The sequence below is a fragment of the Moschus berezovskii genome, chromosome 17, assembly GCF_049115385.1.
Source record: "Moschus berezovskii isolate FMDL1 chromosome 17, NW_MosBer_1.0, whole genome shotgun sequence".
NCBI classification, from domain to species: domain Eukaryota; kingdom Metazoa; phylum Chordata; class Mammalia; order Artiodactyla; family Moschidae; genus Moschus; species Moschus berezovskii.
In genome coordinates, this window is record NC_142476.1 from 23,459,354 (window position 1) to 23,480,948 (window position 21,595).

The following is a 21,595-nucleotide window of genomic DNA, read 5'->3' on the forward strand; positions in this document are numbered from 1 at the left end:
AGTGACCCTTTGGCATGGCCAAACAGATTTTCAGCCCATTTCTTTGAGTATTCTTTAGCCAGATTGCTTATTATTCTACTTCCTCTGAAGCAATGAATTCTCTCTGACATCCAAGAAACATTCAAAAAGAGAAATAGGACTTTGATTCCCAAAAGGGTTTCCCTGCAAACACAAAGTATTTCATGTGTAATGATGAAAGAACCCAAATCAGTCTGGCACCATCATGACAGTAACTGACAGGCTGACAAGCCGTGCTTTGCCTGAAAGCCCTCAGAGGGCTAGGTGTGTTTTTCATACCCTGCCAGTTTTGAGCATCTACCTGACAGATGTCTGTCGGGTGGCGGCAAGAAAAAATAGCCTTGGGAAGGCCCGGTGGTGTTGCCTGTATGTGAAGCTTGGGGTAAAAAGTAGCCTCACTTTGACTACTGCGTGATCTCATCTCTGGACCTGGAACCTGAGGTATTTTTATTTCCCCAATTCTGGGAATTAGAGTCACTTTCAGAAATAGGAACTTCATTGTCCCTTTATTCTAATATGTGTGTGTGTGCGTGCTCAGTCGTGTCTGATTCTTTGTAACTCCATGCCTGCCAGGCTCTTTTGTCCGTGGGATTTCCCAGGCAAGAATACTGGAGCAGGTTGCTGTTTCCTACTCCAGGGGATCTTCCTGATCCTGAGATCAAACCTGCGTCTCCGGTGTCTCCAGCATTGGCAGGCAGATTCTTTACCACTGTGCCACCGGGGAAGCACATGAAGTAAACAAAGACAGCTTATTAAAAAGGTATAGATTTGGGAATCAGATGAACAGTTTTTAGGTGAGTGAAAGTGAGCAGATATCAATGAGTCAGTGATGCTTAATCCAAAGAAGTGTGTATGATACTTGTTTCACAGAGTTGTTGAGTATGGAGATAGTGTGCCTGGAGTTTATGAGATGTTTGTTTGTTCTCCCTGAGAATCCATATGTTGAAACCGAATCCCCAGGGTGATGGCATGCGGACTCATGGCCTTTGGAAGTGATTGGGTCGTGAGGATGGATCCCTCGTGAGTGGCATTAGTGCCCTCTTTGACCTTGCAGTGCTTACTCTCCACTTCCGCCCTGTGAGGACAGATCAAAAAGATGGACTGTCTATGACCCAAGAAGCTGATCCTCACCAGACACCAAATCTGCTGGTGCCTTGAACTTAGACTTTCCAGGCTCTAAAATGGTGGCATATAAATGTGAGCTATTTAAATCACCCAATTATAGCAGCCCAAATGGATTAAGACAGGATCTATTGAGCAGTGGTTCTTAACTGGAACAGTTTTGTATTCCCCACTATCTAGGGGCATTTGGCAATCTCTAGGAACATTTTTCAGAATGTTCCACAGTTTATTGTGATCCACACAGTCAAAGGCTTTGGCATAGTCAATGAAGCAGAAATAGATGTTTTTCTGGAACTCTCGCTTTCTCCATGATCCAGCGGATGTTGGCAATTTGATCTCTGGTGCCTCTGCCTTTTCTAAAGCCTGCTTGAACATCTGGAAGTTCACGGTTCACATATTGCTGAAGCCTGGCTTAGAGAATTTTGAGCATGATTTTACTAGCGTGTGAGATGAGTGCAGTTGTGTGGTAGTTTGAGCATTCTTTGGCATTCAGGAAGCAGTTAGAACTGGACATGGAACAACAGACTGGTTCCAAATAGGAAAAGGAGTACGTCAAGGTTGTATATTGTCACCCTGTTTATTTAACTTATATGCAGAGTACATCATGAGGAACGCTGGGCTGGAAGAAGCACAAGCTGGAATCAAGATTTCCAGGAGAAGTATCAATAACCTCAGATGTGCAGATGACACCACCACCCTTATGGCACAAAGTGAAGAGGAACTCAAAGGCCTCTTGATGAAAGTGAAAGAGGAGAGTGAAAAGGTTGGCTTGAAGTTCAACATTCAGAAAATGAAGATCATGGCATCTGGTCCCATCTTTCATGGGATATAGATGGGGAAACAGTGGAAATAGTGTCAGACTTTATTTTTGGGGGCTCCAAAATCACTGCAGATGGTGATTGCAGCCAGGAAATTAAAAGACACTTACTCCTTGGAAGGAAAGTTATGACCAACCTAGATAGTATATTAAAAAGCAGAGACATTACTTTGCCAACCAAGGTCCGTCTAGTCAAGACTATGGTTTTTCCCATGGTCATGTATGGATGTGAGAGTTGGACTGTGAAGAAAGCTGATCACCGAAGAATTGATGCTTTTGAACTATGGTGCTGGAGAAGACTCTTGAGAGTCCCTTGGACTGCAAGGAGGTCAAACCAGTCCATTCTAAAGGAGATCAATCCTGGGTGTTCATTGGAAGGACTGATGCTAAAGCTGAAACTCTAATACTTTGGCTACCTCATGCGACGAGTTGACTCACTGGAAAAGAGTCTGATGCTGGGAGGGATTGGGGGCGGGAGGAGATGGGGACGACAGAGAATGAGATGGCTGGATGGCATCACCGACTCAATGGACATGAGTTTGAGTGAACTCCGGGAGTTGGTGATGGACAGGGAGGCCTGGCGTGCTGTGATTCATGGGTTTGCAAAGAGTCGGACACGACTGAGCCACTGAACTGAACTGAACTGAGGGACATTTCTGATTGTCACAGCTGGGGAAATTACTACTGGCATCTAGTGGCTTGAGGGTGCCGCTCAACATCCTGCAATGCATAGAATACCCACCACCACCACAACCCCCTCCCTCTAAATGAGGAACTATTCTGCTCAAAGTAATCAGTACTGCTGAGCCTGAGAAATGCTGCTGCAAAGCAGAAATGCTCGAGCCCTGAGCAGAAGCTTGTAGGTTTAAGTCCTAGAAGGCTTGTTGTCTTGTTCTCCTTAAATAAACCCCGACTCAGAAATCATCTGACCCTTAAACCATGCTCCTCATTTAAAAAGCATTTGGGCTTTAATCTTTTCACACTAGGTTGAACCAGAATGTTCTGTAACATATTTTAGTGACTCAGGCACGAACTCTTTCAGGTCTGAGACCCGTGTCATCCTCCCATAGTCTCACAGAGTCCTGCAAAATATTTCCCCGGGCTGTCTCTCATCTTCGGCCACATTCCATGGAGTGATGTGTGGGGTCTGCTCTCTGGCTTCTAACTTGCTGTGATTTCCAAGGCACTGTGTTGGCAGAGTTTGCTCATAACTCAGTTGTCTAGCGGTTATGGGTAACTCCCCAACCCCCAAATTCACATGATGAAGTGCTAACCCCCAGTGCCTCACAATGTGACTCTGTTTGGAGTTAAGGTCTTTAAATAGGTACTCTAGTCAAAGCTCGGCCATTAGGATGAACCTGAATCTAATATGACTGGTGTCATTCTAAGAGGAGATGAGGACACAAACATGTACAGAGCAAAGACTAGCAGTATCAGGGCCACTGGGAACTCATTAAAAATGCAGATTCTCAAGCTTACTGAATCAGCAACTGTAGAGCTGGGACACAGCAATTTTATGTTTTTAAGAAGCCCTTCAGGAGATTCTGATACATATTCAAATCTGAGACTCTAGGTATGGCTTCTTTGATCCTCTGAGAATTCTTTTTGTTTTCAGCACAGTCTCTTTTGTCTGAAAGGACACTCTGGTATCTAAATGTTGGGATTCCTCCCCAGAGTGACATACTATTCTTTCATTAAAACACCCTTCAACTGCTTTCCTATGGGGAGATTGTCAGTAGGTTCACAGATTTTATGATGGAAAATTCAATTCTCAATCATCCCTCCATCAAAATCAGAGCATTGGCTAGCTCATCCCCTGAAAATTACTTTTCCCTGATCAGGCTTGTGACATATTTATCCCTAGTTGCAACATTAAATGCCCTTTTGTGTTATCACCAGGCTGCAAGTTCCAAATTTATGTACTTGATGAGGAAAGGAGGAGGGGAGGGAATCTTCTCAATAGTTTTAGATAAATAGTAATATGAGTAGTTTCACGTTGTAAAGCATTTTCCAAAGTACAAAACCCTCTTTACCTCCTGAAATGTTTGTGTCCTCATCTGTACAGCAGGGATAATAATTCTCCGCTAATAGGGATTTTAAAACATGCTCATGAGTTTGGTTCCCCATTTCTCAGAAGGGAAACTGAGATTCAGAGAAATCACATGACAGAAGCTGTGAGTCCTGCAAAGAGATTTTCTGATACCATCATTGAAAAACAATACAAACCTATTTGTTCCCACATTGTAGTTTTTTAGCACTAAATAGGAATGGTCCAGCCACCAGGACTCTCACTGACATATGCCTGGGAGACAAATTATGCTTCCTATGTCTTCAGTTGCTGATCCACAGCCTCACTATAAATAACTGAAATGTACAGCCCAGGGGAGCCTGCTTTCAATTCTCTTCTGTAAATTTACAGAGGGGGAAGACAGAGTTCTTGATCCAGCTAATTATGGCTAGAGTCAATGGGAAAAAATGAGTTGTGACAAAAGCCAGCCATCAGTGGCACGGTACTGTCAGCACTGGGAGGACTTGGGAAGGCTTGTGATGCATGGCTGTGGAAAGCTCTGAAGATGAAGGTGGCTCTTCCTGTTACTGCTGGACACCTGCCCTAAGGAGCCTGAGCATCCGGGGGAGAAACAGGCTCTGTCCACAAGTTGGAAAACTTTCTGTGTTAGAATGTTGAACATTGCCTGATGCAAAAACTCTGGGAGGATGCTACAGATGATTGATAATTCCCCCAAAAAGAATGGTGATAGAATCATGTGAAAGACTTACAGGAAACTGGAAAAACTCTGCTGAAACCTTGATGCGTGAATGAGAAAGTGTACGCATTTTTGTTTACATGTGTGTACATGCCCCCCGCCCTCTCCGTTTGTTAGTTGCTCAGTTGGGTCCAGCTCTCTGCGACCCCGTGGACTGCAGCCTGCCAAGGCTTCTCTGTCCATGGGATTCTCCAGGCATGAATACTGGAGGGGGTTGCCACTCCCTTCTCCAAGGGCATGTACCTGCCTATGTGAGTGCGCGTGCCTGTGCTTGTGTGATTGTCTGTGCATTCAGTGTTTCTTTTTTATACCTTTTAAAAGCCCCGCAAATGTTTGTGGGAGAGGATTTTAAGTGATATGTAGGCATGTCAGGTTGTCTTTGAGAAAACATAGATTTCCGGGAGCCATGGAAATTGCGATGGAATTTTCCTAGGTTCTTAAAAGAAGTGAGTGCCAAAATTTAAGGTATAATTAGAAAATGATAAGGTATATTCTTGGCAACCACCTACTTAATAGGTATTTTATGTCTTTTTTTCCCTCCCTTTCAAGTTGAGAGTCAATTGTTGGCCACCCCTTAGCATGTTGGCATAATTTGCATACATAACCTTGTTCTGACCTCCGAAAACTGCCACCTTGGCCCTTTTGTTTTTCGTTCTGAATGCATAAGTTATTGTTGCTTTTTGCAGTATGATGATATAACTAGAGCTCCAAATAAGTTACAATAATAATAATAATACAAGAGTTGACATTTTTCTACTATGCACTGGACATTGTTCTAAGATTTTATAGGTAATATCAACTTTAACTCCTACAGTTTAGAGGCAGACTGTACTTGCTTCCCTTTTGTTTCTGAGTTCATTGTAATGAGGGCATAAATAATCTTTTTAAAAGTATAAATCAGAGATTGAAAGCTGACAAATCAAGATCTGGATTTTGCCAGTGAACGTATTTTGATTGGCCTGCAAAGTGTTCAAAAAAATATTATTTTCCAACATTTAAAAACTGATTGTTTCTCATAAGAGTTCATAGCTCTGTCAGTTTTGAAAAAAGATCAGATATTTGACATTTCCTTCTCACAGGCCAGTGATTGGCTGGGGATGGGTAATGTTTCCCATTTTAGATGAATAGTAAGTCTTCAATCTTCCCCTAAAATGTTGAAGTACCTAGGGCTTGATTGTTAGATCTCTTCTTTTTTCTATCTATACTCATCACTCTACTCACTCCCTGGGTGATTTCATCTAATCTCATGACTTTTAATATTATTTCAATACAGATTAATCCAGAATTAATATTTTCATTACAAAATACTCTGCTTTTCAGTAAGTGTCTATTAGCAGATGAATGGATAAAGAAGATGTGGTACATATATACAATGAAATATTATTCAGAATGAGTAATAAGAATAAAGGATTAAATAATGCCATTTGCAAAAATGCCATGGTTGGACCTAGAGATGATCATACTGAGTGAGAAAGAGAAAGATAAATACCATATGATATCACTTATAGGTAGAATCTAAAAAATGATACAAATGAATTTATTTACAAAGCAGAAGTGGATTCACAGACATAGTTACCAAAGGGCAAAGGTGGAGAGGGATAAATTAAGAGTTTGCGATACTATTGCATGCAAACTAGATCAACGGCAAGGATCTATTGTATAGCACAGTGAACTATATTCAATATCTTATAATGACCTATAATGGAAAAGAATCTGAGAAAGATTATATATGTGTATTATATACCTGCATATACCTGAAAATAATACATTGCAAATCAACTATACTTCAGTTTTTAAAAATGCAAGTCAGTTCATGGCTCTGCGCTGCTTAAAATCCTCCACTGACTGCTCAGTTCACATAAAGAAAAGCCTCAGTTCAGTTCAGTTCAGTCGCACAGTCATGTCTGACTCTTTGCAACCCCATGAACTGCAGCATGCCAGGCTTCCCTGTCCATCACCTGCTCCCAGAGCTTGCTCAAATTCATGTCCATGGAGTAAGTGATGCCATTCAACCATCTCATCCTCTATTGTCCCCTTCTACTCCTGCCTTCAATCTTTCCCAATATCAGGGTCTTTTCAAATGAGTCAGTTCTTTGCAACAGGTAGCCAAAGTATTTGGAGCTTCAGATTCAGCATCAGTCCTTCCAATGAATATTCAGGACTGATTTCCTTTAGGATGGACTGGTTGAATCACCTTGCAGTCCAAGGGACTCTCAAGAGGCTTCTCCAACACCACAGTTCAAAAGCATCAATTCTTCACCTCTTAGCTTTCTTTATAGTCCAACTCTCACATCCATCCATGACTCCTGGAAAAACCATAGCTTTGACTAGACCAACCTTTGTCCGCAAAGTAATGTCTCTGCTTTTTAATACACTGTCTAGGTTTGTCATAACTTTTCTTCCAAGGAAAAGTGTCTTAATTTTATGACTGCAGTCACCATCTGCAGTAATTTTGGAGCCCCCGAAATAAAGTCTGTCACTGTTTCCGTTGTTTATCCATCTATTTGCCATGGAGTGATGGGACTGGATGTCATGATCTTCATTTTTGGAGTATTGAGTTTTAAGCCTTTTTAAGCCTTTTCACTCTCCTCTTTCACTTTCATTAAGAGGCTCTTTAGTTCCTCTTTGCTTTTTGCCATGAGGGTAGTATCATCTGCTTATCTGAGGTTATTGATATTTCACCCAGCAATCTTGATTCCAACTTGTGCTTCATCCAGTCTGGCATTTCACATAATGTACACTGCATATAAGTTAAATAAGCAGGGTGACAATATACAGCCTTGACATACTCCCTTCCTGATTTGAATCCAGTCTGTTTCATGTCTGGTTCTAACTGTTGCTTCTTGACCTGCATACAGATTTCTCATGAGGCAGGTCAGATGGTCTAGTATTCCCATCTCTTTAAGAATTTTCCACAGTTTGTTGTGATCCACACAGTCAAAGGCTTTAGCATAGTCAATGAAATAGAAGTAGATGTTATTTTTGAATTCTCTTGCTTTTTCGATGATCCAACGGATGTTGGCAATTTGACTTCTAGGTCCTCTGACTTTTCTATATCCAGCTTGAACATCTGGAAGTTCTCAGTTCACATACTGTTGAAGCCCAGCTTGGAGAATTTTGAGCATTACTTTGCTAGCATGTGAGATGAGTACAGTTGTGCGGTAGATTGAACATTCTTTGGCATTGCCTTTCTTTGGGATTGGAATGAAAACTGACCTTTTCCAGTCCTGTGGTCACTGCTGAGTTTTCCAAATTTGCTGCATAGTGAGTGCAGCACTTTCACAGCATCATCTTTTATGATTTGAAATAGCTCAACTGGAATTCCATCACCTCCACTAGCTTTGTTCCTAGTGATACTTCCTAAGGCCCACTTGACTTCACATTCCAGAGAAAAGCCAAAACTGTCTGAAAGGTGTAAAAGACTTGACACAGTCCTTTGCCCTAACTTTGCACATTGCCTTCTGATCTCATTGACTCCTCACCCTCTCCCCCGTACAAGCCGCTTCAGTGGACTCCTTGTTCTTCTTTAAACATGTTAGTTACGCCCCAGACTTAGAGCCTCTTTCATTTTCTGTCTGGGACGCTCTTCTCCTGGATATCTCATTTCCTTACCTCCCTCACATTCTTGCTGAAGTATCATTTCTTACCTGATGACCCATCATGTATTTCATTGCGTTGCATTCCTATTCCCTCTCCTGCTTTATTTTAATCCTTTGTGAAAATTATCACCAGCTGAATTACTATAGGTGTTTATTTTATTTAATTATCTCTTTCTCTTTGAATTGCAATGTTTCTTTCCAAAGGCCAAAATGTTTTTTCCATTGCTATATCCCAAGTGATACAATGGTACCTGATACTAAGTAGGTGCTCAATGAATATCTGCTGAATAAATGGATGGATGAATACATAACTTGGCTCCAAGTAAAATGTTTTCAAGGTGAATGGAACAGATTCAAAGGAATAGATAAGTAAGCGGCTAAAAAATACTCAAAATTGGATTAAGAAGGTATATATTTCTTTTTTCAACCTGAAATAACATTTATGTTCACTATTTGAAATGAACAGTCTTACAAACCAATAGTGTAAAGGGACAGAGAAAAAAAAAAACAGAGCTATGTATAATAATGAATTTTTAAGCATTGGCTTAAAAATCATTGAAAGTTGGGGTTAATTTTAAATGGGCCAGGCTTTAGCTGATTCCAAATTTTAAAAGTCACAAGCTTTAAGAGCCTCTTCTGTGAACATACTTTCACTTTCTTGCACTAACTCAGTGGATTGGATCTCCCAGGAAGAGCAGCATCAACATCATTGGAACTGGTTAGACATTCAGATTCTCAGACACCGCCCCAATCTGCTGCATCAGAAAACAGATAACTAATGAGAACACGCTGTATAGCACAGGGAACTCTACTTAACTCACTATAGTGAGCAGAGCGGGAAGTCAGTCCAAAATGGAGGGGATGTGTGTGTATGTATGGCTGATTCACTTTGCTGTACAGTAGAAACTAGCACAACATTGTAAAGCAACTATGCTCCAATAAAAATAAATTAAAAAAAGGAAGTCCTGGGGTGGGGTTCAGAAATTTGAATTCTAACAATTCCTCCAGGTGATTCTGACGCATACGAAAGTTTGAGAACCATGGCTGGCTATAACCCGCTCTGGCTCTCCAGGGGATATGCTGCTTCCCTGCCGCGCTCCCAAGTGGAAGCTGTATTCCAGTTGCTTTCTTTAGACCACTGGCTTGAAGTGAGCTAGTGGTGTAGTTATTCTTAAGCCTCCTTGCCTCTCAGGCCATTTTCACTCCCTCCTCTGACAATGGAAACACACACACACACACACTTACACACACACACACACACACAGGTTATCAGGCCAGACTTATTACCCATTGTACCTTCTCATTTGATATCATCCCTGTCTTCTGCCTCTGCACAAACAAGGTATGCTTTCCCCATTTCAAAAACAAAACGGGGCTTCCCTGGTGGCTCGGTGGTAAAGAATCTGCCTGCCAGTGCAGGAGACATGGGGTTGATCCTTGATCAGAGAATCCACATGTCCCAGAGCAACTAAGCCCGTGTGCCACAATACTGAGCCTGTGCTGTAGAGTCTGGGAGACACAACTGCTGAAGCCACATGCGCTAGAGACTGTGCTCGGCAACAAGAAAGCCATCACGGTGAGAAGCTCACACACTGCAGCTGGAGAGTAGTCCCCTCTTGCCACAACTGGAGAAAAGTCCGTGCAACAACGAAGACCCAGAATAGCCCATAAATAAAATTATAAAAAGCAAATCACAAATTTGAAAATTCTCTCATGAACTTCTGTTCCCTTCAAGTCATTCTCCCATTTCTCAACTTATTTTTAAGGCAGAACTTAAAATGGATTCTCTAAAATTTCTCCTTTTTCTTTTGAATCCACTAAATCAGGCTTTTTACTGACACTGCTTTACTAAAATTGCTTTAATCAAGGTCATCTCACTTTGCCACATCCAATGAGCGGTGTTTAGTTCTTCTCATATAGTTCGTCTTCTCTGAGTACTGACCATTTCCCTATTCTATCTATGCCCATTCTACATCTAATACCATGGCTTTAAATACCAATAAAGATTCTGCCTGCAATGCCAGAGACCAGGTTTGATCTGGGTCAGAAAGATCCCCTGGAAGAGGGTACGGTTACTCACTCCAGTATTCTTGCCTGGAGAATCCCATGGACAGAGGAGCCTGCAGGCTACAGTCGTGGGATGGCAAAGAGTCAGGCAACCAACACTTCCACATTCATATATTGATGACTCCCAAATTTGTATCTCTAGATCCAAATGGTACCCTAGCTCTAGAGTTCAAACCTATATCCAAATGTCTGCTTCTCATATCCATTTTGGTGATTAACAGGCATCTTGAAATTAACATATCCAAAACCTATTGCCTGTATGTTCCCTCCCAGACCTACTTCTTTACATTTTTATCTCAGTTGATTATAACTCCATTCTTCCAGTTGCTTAGACCAAAAACCCTGATAACCTTTACACTTCTTTCTCTTTCATGTCACATGCAAAGCAACAGCAAACATTGTTAAGTCCATTTTTAAAATACATCAGAATCTGACTGAATTCTTCTTCCAGAGCTCTTACACTGGTCCAAGCCACAGTCATATTCGCCTGGATTGTGTGGTGAGCTCCCAAATGGTCTGACTTCTCTTGTTCCCGGAGAGTCCATCTCAGCGCAGCACTGGCTGATCCTGCTAAGCCTAAGTCAGATCTCCACTCCTCTACCCAGATCCTTCCAGTGATTGCCCCGCCCGGCCAGAGTGCAAAGCACAGCATTTAGGATTGAAGAGGTCCGCCATGATCAGTCCACCATTAAGTTTTTGATCTGAATTCCTGCTCACTCTCTCCTTGGCTCCCTGGCCTTTTTGCTATTTTCATTCTTCCTTCCTTTCTGAAAAGTTTTGTTTGTTTGGACGCACCATACAGCACACAGGATCTTAGTTTCCTGACCAGGGATTGAACCCGTGCCCCCTGCAGTGGAAGTGTGGAGTCTTAACCACTGGACCCCACGGAATTCTCATCTTTTTTTCTTAAACACTTAACAGGCGCATTCCCACTTCAGGGTCTCTGCCCTGCAGTAACTGCTGCCTTTGCCTGGACTTTTCCTTGCAGTTTTCTGCATTCCTCTCTCTCACATCCCCCAAGGTCACAATTCCAATGTTCCTTGTCTAACATTTTAATTCTCTCAGACAGCTTCTCTCTCCCTTCCATTTATTTATAACACAAACTTACACTTAATACCATATGGCATATGATATTTTATCTGTGTTGTTCATTGTCTCTCTTCCATAATAGACTATAACTTGGTGAAAGTAGAAATTTGTGTCTCTTTTGCTCTTCCCCATCACCTAAAGCAGTGCCTGGCATGTACTAGGCACTGAATATCTCTTTACTGAGAAATGAGTGAACTAAAATTTAAGCTCATAATTTCAAAAAGAGCATCTGTACTCATCCACAGGCCAAAGGGATAAAATAAAACTCTTGCACTTTTAACGGAAAAGATTTATAAATATTCTTGTGATGAATTTGTTAAGGCCTGTCCCTCCCCCAACTCGATTCTGAGTAGCATGAGGACTGGAACTGAGTCTCATTTGCTCACAGTGGTCCAGGAGCAACTGTGACAACTGAGGCTTGTTCTTTGGACATAAAGTTTAATTGGAGGAGGGCACATCAAGTAATCAAGATATATAATATTTTGATACAATGTTTTTAAAGTGTTAAGATGTAAAAATCTGGTGAATAGCATATCAAATTTTTAAATAAAAATAGGATTAGTATTCCTGACTGTCTTTAGCTTCAATCTCAAATTTGGCTTCACTTGGTGGTAATTTTACCTTTTTTACCTATATTTATATATATGGATTTGATTGATTGATCAGACCATGGCACATAGTAAGTGTTGGTTGCTTTAGCTATTAATGCCAAAGCACAAAGGAAGGTCTCTAAGAGATAGGTTTCTCATACTTTGTACCTTTCCTGGCTTTCATTTCTTTGTTCATGCAGCAAATGGTTATCAGGTGGCAAAAGGTTATGTGTGTGTGTGTATAATTCATTAATTTAAACATTCCCCACACACTATAAACAGTTACTTCTGCTATCATCCCCATTTTACAGATGTGGAAATTGAGGTCCAGAGAGAGGAAATGACTTGGGTGAATTCATAGTAAGTGGCAGCTCTAGGCTTGATAGTGGCAGGTCTTCTCTGGATAGGAAGTCTGATAGTCTGCACGGCACCAGGATACATTCCAGGAAAAGGGAATCTAAGCAAATTCCTTTTATAGAGCAAGTTCACACAGACACCAAAATAAATCATGAAAACCTAGGAAAAAACAGATGTCACGATCTAAACACTAGGCTAGGGAAACTAATGTGGAATTATTTTATGAAGCCTGTGAAACATATGGAACACGTTACAAAGCAGGGTCATTAGTTTTTTTTTTTTTTTAACTACAATTGGCTTCAGGACCCAGGGTGTAGTATAGAAGAAAGAAGAGTGGAGGAAGGAGGTAAATTATCCCACCCTTTACAGTAACAGAGATGGGCTGCTCTGATAGCTTCATTATCATTAGATACCTTTTAAAATGTTTTTTCCCTGTGAGAAATAATTCACGGTGCCCTTATGGGAATGCAGGCAATCCACTAAGCTCTAAATGGTTTTGTATATAACAGGTAGGACCCCAGGTGGGGATTATGTGCTAGAGACTATTTGTAAGTCACTCATAGCAAATACCATTGGTGTTAGCCATACTAATTTGGAATAGTGCTTCAAGGCTGTTGTTGACGTTTATCATCAGAAAGATAGCTTACCATTTAAAACATGTAAGCAAGTTTTCAGGAAATAACATTAACACATTTAAGTGAATATCATCTCTACGCCATTACTAAAAGCACCATCTCCCCTTGCTTTGTGCAAAACAGTGAACTTTTATCATATTTGGTGAATATTGGCAGTAACATAAGTAAATCTTTGAGAAATGGGTTAAGGGTAAATAATGTGAGAGGCCTGTAGCTCTGGTGCAGGCTTCTATCAAATTACTGTTCTTGTCCCTTTTCCTAGTGCATGTGAGGTTTGCGTGTATGCTAACACTGTGGCTCAGACGGTAAAGAATCTACCTTGTAATGTAGGAGACCCGGTTTCAGTCCCCAGGTTGGGAAGACCTTCTGGAGAAGGAAATGGCCACCCACTGCAGTCTTGTTACCTGGAGAATTCCATGGACAGAGGAGCCTGGCAGACCACAGTCCACAGGGTCGCAAAGAGCTGGACATGACTGTCCACTTTTTGTATTTGCAGGCTCTGCCTTAAGACAAGTTGCATAATATTTGGGTAGTGACATGGTTTTGAATTCCAGGCGCTTAGATGACAACTTCTGATTTCCCTCTGCCCTTCTCAAAAGTCATCAGCAAAGTGAGCTCCACCTGGACTTGAAGCCACAGGTTTACCCTCCTGAGCTCCTACGCTGTTCACCCTGGCAGACCAGAAAAAAATAAGAAAATAAAAGTGCATCCACCCCCAGGCTCCGAGGGGAATTTTATATTCTGATCTGACTCCTTTTAAGAGGTGTTGAAATAAAGTCAGATTTTTTTTTACTTCCCTTTTACTTTTACGTGATTTTCTGGGGCTCTTTGAAGTCCCAGAGCGGACCAACAGCTTTACTTAGTTGTTTTTATGAGACCTTGTAAGTGCTGTCCTCCTGTGCCGTTTTGTTCTGTGTGTTCTTGAGAGTAGAACTTGTTGCTTTTTGGTGTATGTGAGGAATTATCCCTGTCCTAAATCACTGAACGCTTCATTGGAAATAAAGAGGCGTTTTAAAGTTGTGATTTCACATGAAAAGAGTCTTCTCTAGCAGCACAATTTGAAAGCATCAGTTCACTACTCTATGTAGTATGGATGACTAATAAGGACCTACCATATAGCATAGGGAACTCTACTTAGTCTGTAAAGACCTAAATGGGAATAGAATCTAAAAAAGAGTGGATATACGTGCATGTATAAATGACTCATTTTGCTGTACAGCAAAAACTAACAACACTGTAAATCAACTGTACCCCAGTAAAAATTTTAAAAAATAGTAGTTATTTCAAAAGATGGGGGAGGGACATAGCCCCAGGGAATTATCCACTGGAAACTATAATCATTTGGTGTCTCTCAGTAGGAAAAAAAAGAGAGAACACAGACCAGACTTCTTTGATATTTCTGAAGTCAGGCATAGAGGTTTGAGAGAAAACACTGGATTTATCATACTGTTCCTATTAGGCAATATCACGATGAATTACAGTCTAATGTTACAAGAGGGCTGAAGCAATGAGCATGGCAGACTTGTTAAATAACTCTGCTATCAATCAGTTCTGTGACCTTCAGCAAGACACTTAACTTTTCTGGGACTCGAGCTTTTCTTTTTCTCTAATTCTTTTCTTCTACCTATGCAAGTTCACAGATAAAGTTTCATTCATTTGTTCATTGAACTTGCATATTGATCATCTACTTTTGTGCCAGACTGATCACAGGGTACCAATGATTTAGCGCCAACCACAGCAAAACTTGGTTGCAAAACTGTTGGAGTTTACATTCTAGTGGGACGAGGTATGCATTATTCAAAAATCATAAAAAGAAAAACGTATAAATATAATAACTTTAAAGAGTTAGGGGAAATGCTTTGAGCCATGCAAGCATTTTAAAGGGAGAATTGAGCTAGTCCACCATGAGTATTCTATTTTATGCTAGGGATAGTTTAGGAAAAAGAAAATGTTTATGACAAGATTTTTTTTTAACTCAAAAACAGTTTTATTGAGTCACACAGAGGAAATCATATATCTTTATTTCATGCTATGGAGAAAAACAATTTAGTAGATTATATAAGAACTCCTTGAAGGAGAAAACCAGTTTTGTAGAGAGAAGCCAAGCTTCTAAGGACTGAGTATGGATGAGCTTCTGTGTGAGTGAGAAAATGGGATACATTTCTGAACAGGCTTGAAGGTGTAGGATCAGAAGAGGGAATGGTGAGTGGAGAGAGCAAGATGACAGACAGGAGGCAATATGAGAGGTACCCCTATGGGGCTTCCCAGGTGGCACAGTGGCAAAGAATCCGTCTGCCAATGCAGGAAACGCAAGAGACGTGGGTTCAACCCCTGGGTGAAGAAAGATCCCCTGGAGTAGGAAATGGCACCCCACTCCAGTATTCTTGCCTGGAAAATTCCATGGACAGAGGAGGCTTGTGGGCTACAGTCTGCGGACTTACAAAGAGTGGTACACGACTGAGTGACTGATACCTCCCCATGCCCCCAGATCCGTTAAGTCTTCAAGCTACTCAACCCACAGCGTGTTTCTACAGAAATTGATATAGAGGTTGGACTTTGTGATTCTAGGTAATAGGCCAAGAAAAAGAGATCCTGAACTGTCAGGAATCTGCAAAAAGTGAAGCTGGGGTCTCTTTGGGCTTCACTAAGGTTAAGTTCAATAAGATTTCTGTGAGGCAAGAGGATTCAGCAAATATCAATGTTATACTCCATGTTCAATTATATGCTATATTAAATAGAAGACTGCCAAAGAGAAAATTGGCTCTGCTTTTTTGCTACTAAAATGGCATCTGTCATCTCCAGTGACTGTACTCAAATCCTCTGAGCCTTAACTCCCTGGGACTTCAGTTCACCTCATGAGATCTTCTGTTATGTGCACATCTCTTTCTATAGACCCTGGTGGAAACCTGCTCTCTCAAGGATTTGAATGTACTTGGAAATTGGGAAAGGACAATTTCCAGGAGCATTCTTTATGGAGTGTGGGAACAGATGGATAAATTCATCCCCATGTGGATAGTTCTAAGATACATTAATATACTTTTTATAAACCCTCCTGCAAGAACAAGCCCCAGTTGTCCACGGAAGTGACTTCAAAAATTAGCTTTTCCTTCCTCCTTAACTTTCCCTCTTCCCTCTCTCCTTCTTCTAAGAATTGCTCCTCAACTGGACTACCTGGATACAAGTCCTCATATCAGGATCTGCTTTTGTAGGCAACACTAAAGATGACAAATGGTAAAATCTGTGCATATTTGAAAAGAAGAATATGGATGCTGCTCTCTGTTTTTCCATTCCTGGGTTTGTTTATGACTTAGTGAATTCCAAAGTACTATTATTATGGCATTTTATCCTTTAAATTATTCTTAAAGTAAGAATTTTTATTATCCCCATTGTACAGTTGGAGAAATTAAGGCTCAAAGGAAAGAAGTGAAAAACTAACTTGCTCAATGTTGCACAGATGTTGCCCACATAGAATTACAATTGGTTATTACACAGTCACATTCCACACATGGAATGCCTACTGTGTGCTGTGTCCCAGGCTAGCCACTGGGCCTTGTTTTCTCCTTTCCCCTGGGTCTCCTTTCCAGATCTCTGTAGGATCTCTCTTCTACTTGGGGTGATCTAGGCCTGATCCAGAAGAGAAGGGCACTCCCTCCAGCATCTGGAAGGACTGTTGGACAGGATACTAAGATTGCTTTCTTCTTGAAGTTGCTCTTGTCCCAGTGGCCCAGAGATATAGTTCCTTTATCCTTCACCTCAGGGGCTTCCCTGGTGGCTCAGAGGGTAAAGCATCTACCGGCAATGTGGGAGACCTGGGTTCGATCCCTGGGTCGGGAAGATCCCCTGGAGAAGGAAATGGCAACCCATTCCAGTATTCTTGCCTGGAGAATCCCATGGATGGAGGAGCCTGGTGGGCTACAGTCCACGGGGTCGCAAAGAGTCGGACACAACTGAGCGACTTCACTTTCACTTTCATCCTTCATCCTTCGCCATAGATATTTCTATGGACTTCATTTCACTCTTTACTCTCAGCCAAATGGCCCAGGACCAACAATCTGAAAAGATTCCTCTTTGAAAAGTTTGCCTTGGTGGCTTTTCTTCCCTGATCTCTCTGCTTGGTAAGTTCTGAAAAGTTGTGATTGAAATTATTTTATAGGATTTATCTCAAGGCTGTATCATCCATGATCTCTCCTTAGTGTTTTGAAGTGTGTTGACTCTTAGATAGGCCTTGAATGAATATGAAATTATCCTTCCCCTATAGACAGCAATGAATCAACTACAAATGGTCTGATTTCTGAAATGATCCCTAAGGCTGACATAAGAAAAGGATACTGATCAGGATCAATAATGCCAGACTATCAATCCACAAATTAATATGCATGCCTTGATTTAGAAATGGGAAATAACGATAAAATCAAGATCATTTAAACATCTGTATTGTTTTGCTATATATATTAAAAAAAGTATACTGCAAATGGCATTAGAAGTTGCCTCATTTTCTACCCAACATGAAATAAAATAGCACTCATAAAAAAACTGTCAAATGGACATTAATCTTAGAATATGCCTCTGCTATTAGCAGAGCAACTAAAACAGATTTTTGGTTTCAGACTTCATAACATTTAAGAGAGAAGTATTTTAAGCTGAAAAATGTCTTAAGCTAAAAGTCTTCATGGTACTTATTTCATTTATATAGAATTTTGAGAGTCTGAAACCTCATTTTCCTAAAGGATTAGTGTTCTTAATGATCATTTTCCAAAATTTATAGCTGCTATTTTACAAACTTCATATTTATTACTTTGTGTAAAGCTTTTTTTTTCCACTAGCAAAGAACAAAACAAAACCATAAAGAGCAAACAAAAATTCTAGGGTTTATAAATCCTTTATGACTTAAGTATCTTATGTCATAATGTCACCATAGAGTACTTAGCGATTTTATGTGGTATGGAATTTTATATGGAATAAAAAAAGGAAATAAATTTATCATAGGTTGTAATTTTTCATATATATTTATATATCAAACTGTATCTGTATAATTATATAATATAGTATATATAGGTATATATAAAATTATGCACATATATACATGCACAGATGTCTTCCCCTGGATTTCCTTGAAAACTGAATGTAACAAAAGGCTGTGGTGCTAATGCTTTTTTGGAAAGAGAACTCCAGGATAAGGAATTCCCTGGTGGTCCAGTGGTTAAGAATCTGCCTTCCAATGCAAGGGAGGCAGGTTCAAGTCCTGGTCAGGGAGCTGAGATTCTCACATGCCTTGAGGCAGCTGAGCCTGTGCACCACAGCTATTGAGCTCACACACCCCCGCTAGATAGCCCACATTCCAGTCTTCAGAGCCCACGTGTTCTGGAGCTCACGCACCTAAGCTAAGACCTGATGCAGCCCAAAATAAATGAATAAATATGTGGTCCACTGGAGAAGGGAATGGCAAACCACTTCAGTATACTTGCCTTGAGAACCCCATGAACAGTATCAAAGGCAAAATGATAGGATACTGAATGAGGAATTCCCCAGGTCGGTAGGTGCCCAGTGTGCTACTGGAGCTCAGTGGAGAAATAACTCCAGGAAGAATGAAGGGATGACGGGTTGACTCACTGGAAAAGAGTCTGATGCTGGGAGGGGTTGGGGGTAGGAGGAGACGGGGAAGACAGAGAATGAGACGGTTGGATGGCATCACCGACTCGATGGACATGAGTTTGAGTGAACTCTGGGAGTTGGTGATGGACAGGGAGGCCTGGAGTGCTGTGGTTCATGGGGTCGCGGAGAGTCGGACACGACTGAGCGACTGAACTGAACTGAACTGAAAAAAAAAAAAAAGATTCCACGTTACCTAGAGTGAAGAAAAAGGCAAGTGTGGCAGCAAACAATGGGAAGCACATCCAAGTTGACATGTTATCATTCACAAAGAGCCACAGTGAGACGTAGCCATGCCATCAGCTGGGCACCTGCTTGGCCGTGTGTGGTATGGCTTACCCAGATGATACAGCAGAACCTGGTATATCTAACAGCTCATCTCAGGGAAGAAGTGAGATGACATTTATCTACCTGCTCTCTTTCATCTTCTGTTTCTTGTTGATCACAGTTGGATTCGTGAGAATTGATTCACATATGCTTAGAAAGTTCTCTCGCCTGGTCCCTTCAGCAGCTTTGGGGAAGCCATCACACTCTATGCAGTGTGTGCTTCTAGAAGTGGTGAAAGAAACCAGGGGCTTCATATATTTTTGCTTGTTTGGCCTCAGGTATAAAATCACACATCAGACCCACAAGTAGCTCTCGGGGTCAGAAACGGGATGGAGGAAGTTGCTGAGGGTCTGGGAGTCAGTGAGGTCAACAGAATATAGATAGGAGGATAAAATGTGATAATACAATATCAGCTAGTCAATCTCAGATGCAGCAGTAGTACCAACATAATATACAATGCATCCTCAAATCTCTGCACTAAAGAAAGAGAAAGAAGTATGTATAAGCTTGTGCAGAATACAATATGAAAATATGCCAGGCTTTGGAATGGGTGCTTATATTTCCTGAGACCCAAGTTAAAAGTCTGAAAACAGAGTAATGAAGATTTATTTGGGAGCCCTGGCTTAGGAAGCTAAAGAAAACCATCTTTATCTGTCATCCTCGCTTTCACTCCTTGGATTAACCACTTGCAGTAAAAATTTGTCTTGAAATAGACAGGATAGTCTCCCAAACAATGCCAAGAATTGGATGCCTAGTAAGAGCTGTCTCCCAGAGCAGAAGAAATAGATCTTTGGATTTTAAACAACTTCCCCCTAGGCTGCCTGTAAACAAAAAGAGGTAGGAAGCCAACAATACAAGTGGAGAAGTTGAATCAATAAACTCGAAATTCAGAAAACGGCAGTGTGAGTAACAATCTTTCAGATAAACAAGGCTGAGAATTAAAAGTGCTTAATTTATATGTACTTTCTAGGTACTGTAGGAAGAGATCTATATAGGAAAACATGCTTTCTAGAAATCAACACAATGAGGGTTCAGAATATTAGACCAATACTGTTATAAACAGAAAGTCATTATGTAGTAAAGTGTCATGAGCAAGTTGATTTTAAAAATACCTAAGGGGCAGGTTTGGTCCCTATATGTGTGTGCAGTGCATACCCAGATCTACCACAGTGGATGTCTTGGCAAGGGTTTCTTTATACTGTGGCACTCGGGCATCTAGGGCTTTTGTGTCTGTGTGTAACTGTCTAGCTAGCAGCTAGGGACACTGCCCTCCCTACCCCCTCCTCAGCTCGCTCAGCTCCTCCATTGCAGCCCAGCAGCGAAACAGTTTGGCAAGGGATGGAGTGGGCAGACTGAGGTGCTAAAGCCACATTCCCTGCCCTGTTCAATCTGATGGGCATCCCATGCCAGCTCTTCCCAGGTGAGCAGGTCAGTGTGGAGGACATGCAGGCAATCTTGGAAGCCTATGAGAGCAAACCCCGCTGAGTGGGCAGTGTATGCCAAGTTCGACCAGTATAAGTGCACCTGAAACCTGGAGAATCAAGGAAATGAAAAATGTAATCTCATAATTCTATGGGTGAAAGACATGGCAGCAGTATCCATGATCACACCGACTCCTGCTGCTTTCTGAATATGCTGCAGGGAAATCTAAAAGAGACATTATTCTTCAAACTTCAAATCAAGAAGTTTGAATGGATCTTGAGGGAAAACCAGTGTGCCTACATCAACAATTCCGTTGGCTTACATTGAGTACAGAATATCACCCATACAGTACCTGCCCTGAGCCTTCACTTGAACAGTTCGCCTTTTAATATGTACTATGCCTTTGATCAAAGAAGAGGATGTAAAAACAGTCACCCTGACATTCTATAGCAACTCTGGAATCAGGACTCCACTTACAACTTTAAGATCACTGGAGAACAACTACGGAACACCAAACCCTCAGAGATTTTAAGTTCTAGGAAAAGTTTTGCCTTGGAAAAGGTCTCCTACCATTTGCTGTCCAGTAATATACTTTACAAAGCCAATGCTTAGATTATTAATATTGTAAAGCAGATGTTAATTATAAGGCATTAAGTAAGAAAAACATCTATTTCTGCTTCATTGACTATGCCAAAGCCTTTGACTGTGTGGATCACAATAAACTGTGGAAAACTCTGAAAGAGAAGGGAATACCAGACCACCTGAGCTGCCTCTTGAGAAACCTGTATGCTGGTCAGGAAGCAACAGTTAGAACTGCACAGGGAAGAACAGACTGGTTCCAAATAGGAAAAGGAGTATGTCAAGGTTCTATATTGTCACTTGCTTATTTAACTTATATGCAGATTACATCATGAAGAATGCTGGGCTAGAAGAAGCACAAGCTGGAATCAAGATTGCTGGGAAAAATATCAATAACCTCAGATATGCAGATGACACCACCCTTATGACAGAAAGTGAAGAGGAACTAAAAAGCCTCTTGATGAAAGTGAAAGAGGAGAGTGAAAAGCTTGGCTTGAAGCTCAACATTCAGAAAACGAAGATCATGGTATCTGGTCCCATCACTTCATGGGAAATAGAT

The 21,595-nt window shown here is 41.1% G+C and overlaps 1 pseudogene; it reads left to right on the plus strand.

Annotated features, from left to right (window-relative positions):
- The first annotated feature begins 223 nt into the window (after positions 1 to 223).
- Positions 224 to 20,989, plus strand: LOC129550938 (cysteine dioxygenase type 1 pseudogene; annotated as a pseudogene).
- The last annotated feature ends 606 nt before the right edge of the window (positions 20,990 to 21,595 follow it).